The sequence below is a fragment of the Pygoscelis adeliae genome, unplaced genomic scaffold, assembly GCF_000699105.1.
Source record: "Pygoscelis adeliae isolate BGI_AS28 unplaced genomic scaffold, ASM69910v1 Scaffold178, whole genome shotgun sequence".
Lineage (NCBI taxonomy): Eukaryota > Metazoa > Chordata > Aves > Sphenisciformes > Spheniscidae > Pygoscelis > Pygoscelis adeliae.
Genome location: NW_008825323.1, coordinates 647,933 through 656,410, shown reverse-complemented (window position 1 = coordinate 656,410; position 8,478 = coordinate 647,933). Strand labels below are relative to the sequence as shown.

Sequence of the window (8,478 nt, the reverse complement as noted above, 5' to 3'; positions counted from 1 at the left end):
TAGGTGGGTATGGCTGTTTCCAAAAGAAAATAGTCTGATTTCTCAGTATTTTTTCCCAGTTCTTTCTCAGAAAGACAGAAAAACAGACTAGTTTAATGCAATTAGAGCAGTGCCTAAGTCTGATGGTAATATGAACTATGATCATTGGTTTTCAAACAGCAATGGATCATCAAAAACTTCAGAATTTTCATTCATAGGGACTTTCTGAATGTTGTTTTTAATCTAAGAATGAGAGCTGTTAGGAGGCTTGAAAAGAAACACATGGTTTTATCAAATACGATGAAAATGTAGGATCTTTATTATGACAGATACAAACTCCAAGAACCAAGCTTCCACAAAGTACCTCCTGTATAATTATTAAATAAAAACACTTACTTATTCGGTACTCAGCTTTTAAACCCTGAATAAGAGAGAGGTACTTAAAACGTTTCCATGGATACAGGATGATGCCAATCAGGTCCATGTTTTTCTCTGAAAGGGTGCCCCTGCAGAGACATACAGCTTGGTGAGTGGTTGTTTATACAAGTAAGTAAATAGCAACCTTGTTTATTTTACAAAGAGCTCCTGACCCACACTTTTTCGCATCACTTTTTTAGAAGGAACATTTTGCTCCTTTTAAACAGCCTATTGTAGTAAAATGCACACTTTTGAAATTTTTCCTTAAAGTTGTTTGAGTTCATGACATAGTTTTCAAGGAGAAAATGGAGTATGTAGGTATGCTACCACCAATCCTGGCAAACCTGTGTTGGTGATTCTTTTTTTTAACTCTGTGATAAAACTGATGCAAATTACACCTTTCAATCACCAGAAGCCACTTCCAGGAAGAAAAAAAAAAAGGGGGCGGGGGGCAGATATAAATGATAAATACCCTTACCTTAATCCAATAAGAACAAGAACACCAAGTTTTGATCGCTTCTCTCAGAAGAGTCTCCATTTACTTTAGCTCCCATTTTAAAAGTGGTTGGTTCCTAGATTCCCACCGCGTAAGTGCTATGAACATGTAATTTTGACATTCAGCCTCTCAACACCGCATGCTTTCTAATTTTGGGAATGAGATTAATACCTCCTATTTGAGAGGTTTTAGTCTTCTAATATTTCTTTGGATAAAAAAGCACAATGAGCTAGCGAAAAGAAAGGCAATCAACTTTAATACTTAACACGGTTTAATAACCCGAATTGAAATGTGTGTGTGCTGTACCTCCGTTTAAAAAAGTTTCCTTCCAGCCACAATTAACAGAACAAAACCCCGTCTCTCAGAGATTATTCTTGGAATACTGTAATTTTAACATCTATGTAAAGGAGGAAAGCTTTTTGCCCCGTGCAAGCGATTTGGCCTGCCTTCTTCTCGAAGCAGCGATTCCTGGATAAGGCGACCGACTTGATATTTTCCATTTGAACTCGCAGCGTACTTTGAAGGGGGGACGGCAATGCTGTGTTCGTTTGCCAGCGCTGACAAAGGTCTGCTCGTCAGCGATACCTTTTACAGCTAAATTTACTCGGGAGTGACAGAAGCAGGTGAACCTTGGTCTGCCAGACACTTGTGCGCCCGCATCACGCAGCCTACAGGTCAACAACCCAAGGAGAAAAAGCCCGGGGCTGAAGAGGAGAGGGTGAGTGAGGCAAACACAACCCAAACTGGGGGGTTTCTCTTCAAAGCCAGCTGGTCTGGCTTTATTCTACAGGAATTTTTTTACCTGCCAGTTTGATCCACGAAGCCCTCAGCAGGTGCTGACGGGTGCAACTTCCTGGAGAAGCAGAAGAAGGGCACTGGTGAGTTTTAATAGAGAAAATGATTAAAAAATGATTCTTAAGTCTTTGGAGTTGTTCTGCTTGCCGCAGCACTGGGTGATTCAGCTCCAGGCTCGTGGCTACGCTCGCAAAGCTTTCTTCAAGAGAAAGCAGATAAGCTTTGTAGCATGCTTCCCATTTTATTTGATATGGTGCTTGATTTTAGCCTCTGCTGCCAAGAAAAGTTTCTTGAAAGTGGCTGGGTATTTATAGTCAGTTTCTTTCAAACTGTTTCTGTGAAGCTGAATGGAAAGAACATAGAAGGATTACATACAGGAACACCAGAAGCCAGACCGCACTGGGGGTGTAACTCTCTGCCCCCTGCATCTGCCTCCTTTAAAATAAATGAGTTATCCTGGTAATTTCCAAATAAATAAAAAGGATGTGTTGTCTGTAGACTGTCCCCGGTATTTGGATCTTCAGCGGATGTTCCAGAGCCTTAGAAACTCCTTCTGAACATCAGCGTAAGATTACTTTGTAATAAATAAGGGAGTGAAATTAACAATCTTTAGAACATTTTACAAGACTTGGTAATCAAAGGATTATCATGCAAAACTGCTGCCTTTTGCTAGAGTGAAAAGGTAAATTACAAAACAGAGGCTACATGACAGCACTGCTTGGCATGATGCTTTTTAAAAGATATCATGAATTTACACGATTTTCCTTATTTTAAAACCACAAATTATGCTCATGTGTGTATTCTTTAATTTGCGTAAGAGCTGGGAAACTAGACGAAGGAAAAAAAAAAGATTTATTTTTCTAGAACAATAAGATTTCAATTAATGTGAAAATGTAGGAAAATGTGACCACATGTTAAAATAAATATTTTGGAGAGGAGAAAAGCATTTTTATTATGATTTCTATTTCAAGAACTCATTCTTTTAACTTTGTTTCACAGTATTCATTACAAATTGTTGTGTTAAATTGAAAACATTTATTCGAGCAAGTAAACAGACAGAAAACTTGACCATATGAATCTTTTTGAGTAAACAGATTCCATATTCACAATCCACATGCACACCACAGAAGACACTAATGGGAGAAAGGAATCATACGTCAATATACAGTTAGACTACTTCTGTAGTGAATATTCCCCATATGTCAAAATAAATTATTTATCAGCAATGGACAGCCTAAGATTAGGCTGAATAATAATACCTGAGGCCCTTTTAAACATCCCTGATCTGTGATTTCTTTCAGCTATGCTGCTTGGTGTGGGACCAGGACAGTTGACAGGGAACTCCAACCTCAGCAGTGGTAGATCAGGCCTTAATCCTCGTCCATTTTCTTCATTTTGGGAGGCAGGAAAAGCGCAGCAGAGATTATTTTTGTTTCTGGAATGTGCTATATGAAAATAATCACAATTTTGTTTGCCGCAAGAATATCCTACTGTATGTGAGAATAAAAGACCAGTAGAATAAAACATTACTAGTCAAAGCGTGAAGTAAACCTCTAAATACAAAAGATACTTTCTCGGATGAAGTATGAAACATAAAACAAAACAAAAACCCCAAAACTAGAGCTGCCTTTAAACTAAGCAATGCCTGTAAAACATCACTGTTTCATGCATAACATTTGTAACGTATGGAAACCAAATCCCCTAAACAGCCATTAAAACCAAGCACTGTTAAATCTGAAGACAGTAAATAGTAACGGCAGTTCCCAGAGTTAACTAGACATTGTACATGCTCCACTAACCAAGAAAAACATATAGGCTCTTTGGTTTAGAGCCTTTAATTCTGTATACTGTAAGTTCATCAGTGTTTTACTGTATTGATTTTAAAGGCTCAGAAACAGTAATTAATGTGACAAACTCCTGGATAATTTCATGAAATTCCTGTGTATTTCACTGCATTTGGGGAAAAGGGTATTTTGTAAAAGAAAACTTCAGTACAGAATGCTTTACTTTTCTAGAAAAAGATTGTTTAATGTTGCAAAAGGTGGAGATTACACACTAGGTAATTTATACCATTAAACTTAAATGAGTGCCCCTTATCGGTCTGTTTCTTGTTTTTCTCATCGTCAGAGTGAAGCACATTAAGTGAAATTCTAAAATATCTCTATTATTAACGAAATACTGAGAGATTAAGAAATAGGAAAACCTTATTTAATTCACTGAAACTTTACTACTATTTCAGTTAAAAACAGAATCAGCCCTAAAATGCCTGGTACACTCATTTATTTCTGTACTAACTATTCCCCATCAACTAAGAGGTCTGTTGTCTGTTTTGTAAACTAGGGCAGTTCATTCTACAACTATCTTTTTATCTCTTTTATTTTGAAAAGCTACAGTCTAGCTCAGCTTTCAACCACATGTTTGTCTTTTCCCATAAATTCAAGCTTTAGTGTCAGGAAGACATCTACATTAGTTATTCCATAGTGCGTGTAAATATAAAATGGGATTTAACCACAAAGCTTTGGCAAAAATCGCAATTTAGTGACTGTGTGTTATGTTCTTCAAAAGTTAATTCAAGGCTTTTCATGCAGTGTTACATGGTATTTTCAAAGCATATTGCGCTGCCTTCTCCTTTCACTTACGCTGGTGAAAACTGGACACTTTCCACTGAAGGCAATGAAGTTGCATTTGAAAGTTAGACAGGAAGGTGAACTGCATGGTAACAATCAGAGGGAAAAAGTAGGATGAATTGCCTTCATTACTGCTTCATATATGAGCACTTAAAACATGCAAATTTTCCGTTTTATATTTCTATTATAAATTTGAAGTGTGTATACACTTGTGCATATAAAGTGTGTATGTATGTACATATATGTAAGTACGTATCTATACATTTCAAATTTATAATTATTTTCCCCTCGGTACAGTAAGCAAAATCTTATTCTACAAAATATATGTAACTTTCTTCATGGACTTTTATTAATTCATTTTTTCGTTCAAAAATTCATTGGTTCTGAGACCGTCTCCCTGAAAATCAAAGGAACACACGCGCGTTAGGAAGCAGTGGAGAATCCTCCTTGCCAGTCCGCTGGCAACTTCACCCGCCCCCGAGCTGTGGCAGTGGCCGCAGACGGAGGGCTCTGCAGCCGCTCCCCAGCCCTGCACCCCACTGCGGCCCACTCCCACGCGAAGACACCCCCGGCATTCCCACACCGCTCCCAGCGACTGCCCGCAGCTCCTCCCTGCTATCCCATTTCAAAAATGCTGTTGCGCTGTACCGCTCACCATAAACAAGGTAATGTGGACCGGCCTCGCAGCATACCCCTTGTCACAACGTACAGATACACAAATTGTTGACCGAGTTGTCTTCTCCAACGAAAGTACTAACAATTTATCGCACAGTTAAATTGGGTTTTGTTCCTTTGAAAGCAACTAGCGTTATGAGGCAAGTTCTGAAAGCACCACTTAAGAAATCTTCAATAAAGACAAAAGCAACAGTGCGTTCTACGTGTAACTCTAAAGGCACTGGATTCTAAATCAAGTTCAGTAAATACAGCTTACGAAGGATAAACATATAGATTTAAGCCAAGGTATACTAGTTTGCTGGAAGCATGTAAAATAACTGCACAGAATGAATGAAACAGCAATTACTGCTTCGTTCACAAATACATATAGTAATGCTAGTTCTACATATATACTTAAAAGTTGTGCTCACAGCATACGAAGTTCAATCTAATATCAATGTAGCTGATGCACTGTACCCTGAAACATGAGAGCATCTGTCAGGACAAAAAATTAAAAGCTGAATAGTATGATACCCAGCTGCTAAGGATTAATTCAGCAAAACAAATCTTCCTGTATCTGGGTTGTCTGGTTTTTGGTTTGGGGGTTTTTTATTTAAAAAAAAAAAAGCTCTCCCCCAGTAATTTTCATCTCTCTCCACTTTCTTTTATCGCTGTACCAATGATGTTACGGAAGTATACAAAATCGACGGTTCCTATAGTTTTTGTTACAGATATGTGCAGCATTCATTATTTTTTCTTTGCTTTCTTAAGTGGTGGCAGGATACTCTCTAACCAATGTAACTATATGCAAATAGTCCTTTCCCCAGTAACAATCCATCTCCTGAGGTTGAAATTATTGTAGAAGAATGCTTGGTAATAACAACTTAACATTGTGTGCAATAATTATTGAAATTAATGAAGAGCCTACTAACGTTGAGAAAAAATAGAAGAGATTGTGAAATAATCTACTTGTATATCAGGAGATAGTTCCTACCCTTAGAAAGATATGGCTATCCATTTAATTATGTGTCCTTGCACTGACTGACTTCATTAACCATTCAATCCTCAACCACTACGCTAGCGACAGCACTTTAGATCCTAGGCACATACAACCTCACTGCAATGAGGTTTTGGGTTGTATTCTTCCTCAGAAATATGAGGGAACTGGCTCCCACGTAGGGCAAAGAAGCACTTGTACCTTGATTCCTAGGAGAAATTATTCCTTAAATAGTTTCAGAACTGTTGGGTTTAAGCTGCAAAAAAGGGTGCAGGAACTCCTCATTGAATCTCATTTTAATCCAGGAATTCTTAACCTGTCTACCCCTATTACTGACAGTCCTTCTTAAATTATTTCTGCCCATACGCCTTTTGCCCCACCTTCATCCTACCTGAATATCTAGACCCCAAAAGACCCTTCGGTCTCACTTAAGAGCTAGTAAATCTCCTAACTCCCTGCCAGATACGTACCTGTTCTCCAGCCCTTACTCCTTTACCGGAGTCACAGCCAGGAGGACAACCAAGTCATGTCCAGAGATAATAGCGGAAAGGGGCTTTACAGCACAGACCCTCAGACTGCTGTAGATTTAAAAGGTAAAGACAAACACTAGTGCCACCACAACTTATTTATTTAAGTGTTACTGAGAGTTTAAAAATGGAAAGGGTAATGACATGGTTGGTGGGTCAGTTCAAGAGGTTTCAATACATATTTGATTGGAGATTAATTGGTTAATAAAAAAAGAACCGAAGTTGTCTCTGTATGGTCCTTACTTGCCTAACGAAAATAATAACCCTCAATTTCAGAAACTTCTTTGATTTAGTTCAGAAACTCTTTGATTTAGTAACCAGGTTTCTTCTCCTTTAACCGTGTCAGTGTAGCTATCTGTAAAGTCATCACTGAAATCAGATCTTGCTGGTCTGATTGGTGCAGGCTTGCAGAAGGTAACAGACCAGAAACGGGGACTTAAATCTGTCCGCACCATACAGGAGCTGTGCAAAGATGCTCAAACTCGATCATACGACAGCAACAATAACTTCAGATGAAATACATCTACCAAAGCACATACCCAAACATGACCTCTGAGGCTTAGTTTCCTTTTAACCTCGGTAATATCAACTTTTTAAAGTGCTTCCATGGGAAGAGTTATAACCAATGACATCACAGCTGGAGGCTCATGGAAGTTCTAATATAGACGAACATAAGTGGCACAAGCACATCTAAAAGCTGACCCAACTATTGTGCAATTACGTTTTATGGCCACAGAGGTTACAAGTTCTTCTTCACTTATCAACAAGAGCTGTCAACCTTCAAAAGGCCTCTCTAGAACGTCTAATAAAAGTTTTATATTAATTATTGTTTTGATAATAGAAATATTAGCATTACAGCAGCACTTAGAAAACACATTTACGGATCAACGCTTGTGTTTGGAGCTGTTCAAATGCAAAACAAAAACACTAATTTAGTACCGAAGAGTTTACAAACACTCAGAACCAGTGCATTTTCTCAAAACGTCCAGAGAATAACCTATTACTTCTTGATATCTGCATGCAAGCATATCTGTATAAAAGTTTGCCAACAATACCTTTTTCCCCCTCATTCCATGTACTAATCTATTGCTATTGTATTCTACACTCAATTTATGCTGCAAATGTCGTACAGCATACTCCGTTACAACAGGCAGGATGATTGACCTTTAAAATTTGCATACCACTTATTCCAACTTTGGTTCCAGAAAGTGGTATGCAATTGGAAATAGAGGCAAATTGTCAGAGAAAGAGCCAAAAAGTTGGGTGCTTATCTAAAATATATCTCACAGTCTAGTCTGGAAACTCCCGACAATAGGGTTTCTCAAAAAAAAAAAGAAAGAAAGAAAAAAAAAAAAGAAAAAAAAAAAAAGGCGCATTTCCTCTTCTAGTTGGGGATACCCTAACAGCAGCCTTTCATGTGGTACGTTGGAATCTGTATCTGTAGCCAGGACGGGGAACCATAGTGGCCTTCAGCAACAGGAGATGAAGTTGACCAACGTTTTTCTACCCTTAGAACAGGTTTGGTTTGAATTTTGTTTGAATTGTGGCTAGGGGTCTATCCAAAACAAATCTCTGCTTTGCTCGGCCCTCAAAATTACCATGAATTCCATTGTCTACACAGATGCAGATGCTGATCTAATTTGTAGCAGCTGCAGAATACTTAATTAAGCCTTTTCTGGCCATCTATGGCTGTCTGCTTCTGTATCGCATCATCATGCAGTGCGAGATAGACAAATGCTTGAGTGTCACACAATTAGCAAGGGGGTGCAATCATATTTTTTGTTTTGGGTTGTGCATTTTTTGGCAAAATATCTGAAAATACCACACTACCTTAGTCAGGCAATTCCATTTCAGGAGAAGAGAAGGCATGTGCAACCCAAAAAAACCCTTCCCCCCCGACCTCCCCAACCTTTCCCAAAATGAAAGGGGATCACGGGGAGATTCTCTTTATTCAGTTGGGGGCAATCACATGGACAAACAAATGTG

General features: G+C 38.5%; 1 protein-coding gene across 8 annotated transcripts in view; it reads left to right on the top strand.

Moving 5' to 3' along the window:
• The first annotated feature begins 1,564 nt into the window (after positions 1-1,564).
• The window catches only part of MEF2C (myocyte enhancer factor 2C), a 141,553-nt gene continuing 134,639 nt past the window's right edge, over positions 1,565-8,478 (top strand). For 7 of the 8 annotated variants that reach the window (XM_009330299.1, XM_009330297.1, XM_009330300.1 and 4 more), the window contains exon 1: positions 1,567-1,770. The gene's annotated coding sequence lies outside the window, so the exon portion shown is untranslated. Of the gene's footprint in view, positions 1,771-8,478 lie in introns of all 8 variants that reach the window. The other variant, XM_009330296.1, reaches the window with a different exon arrangement.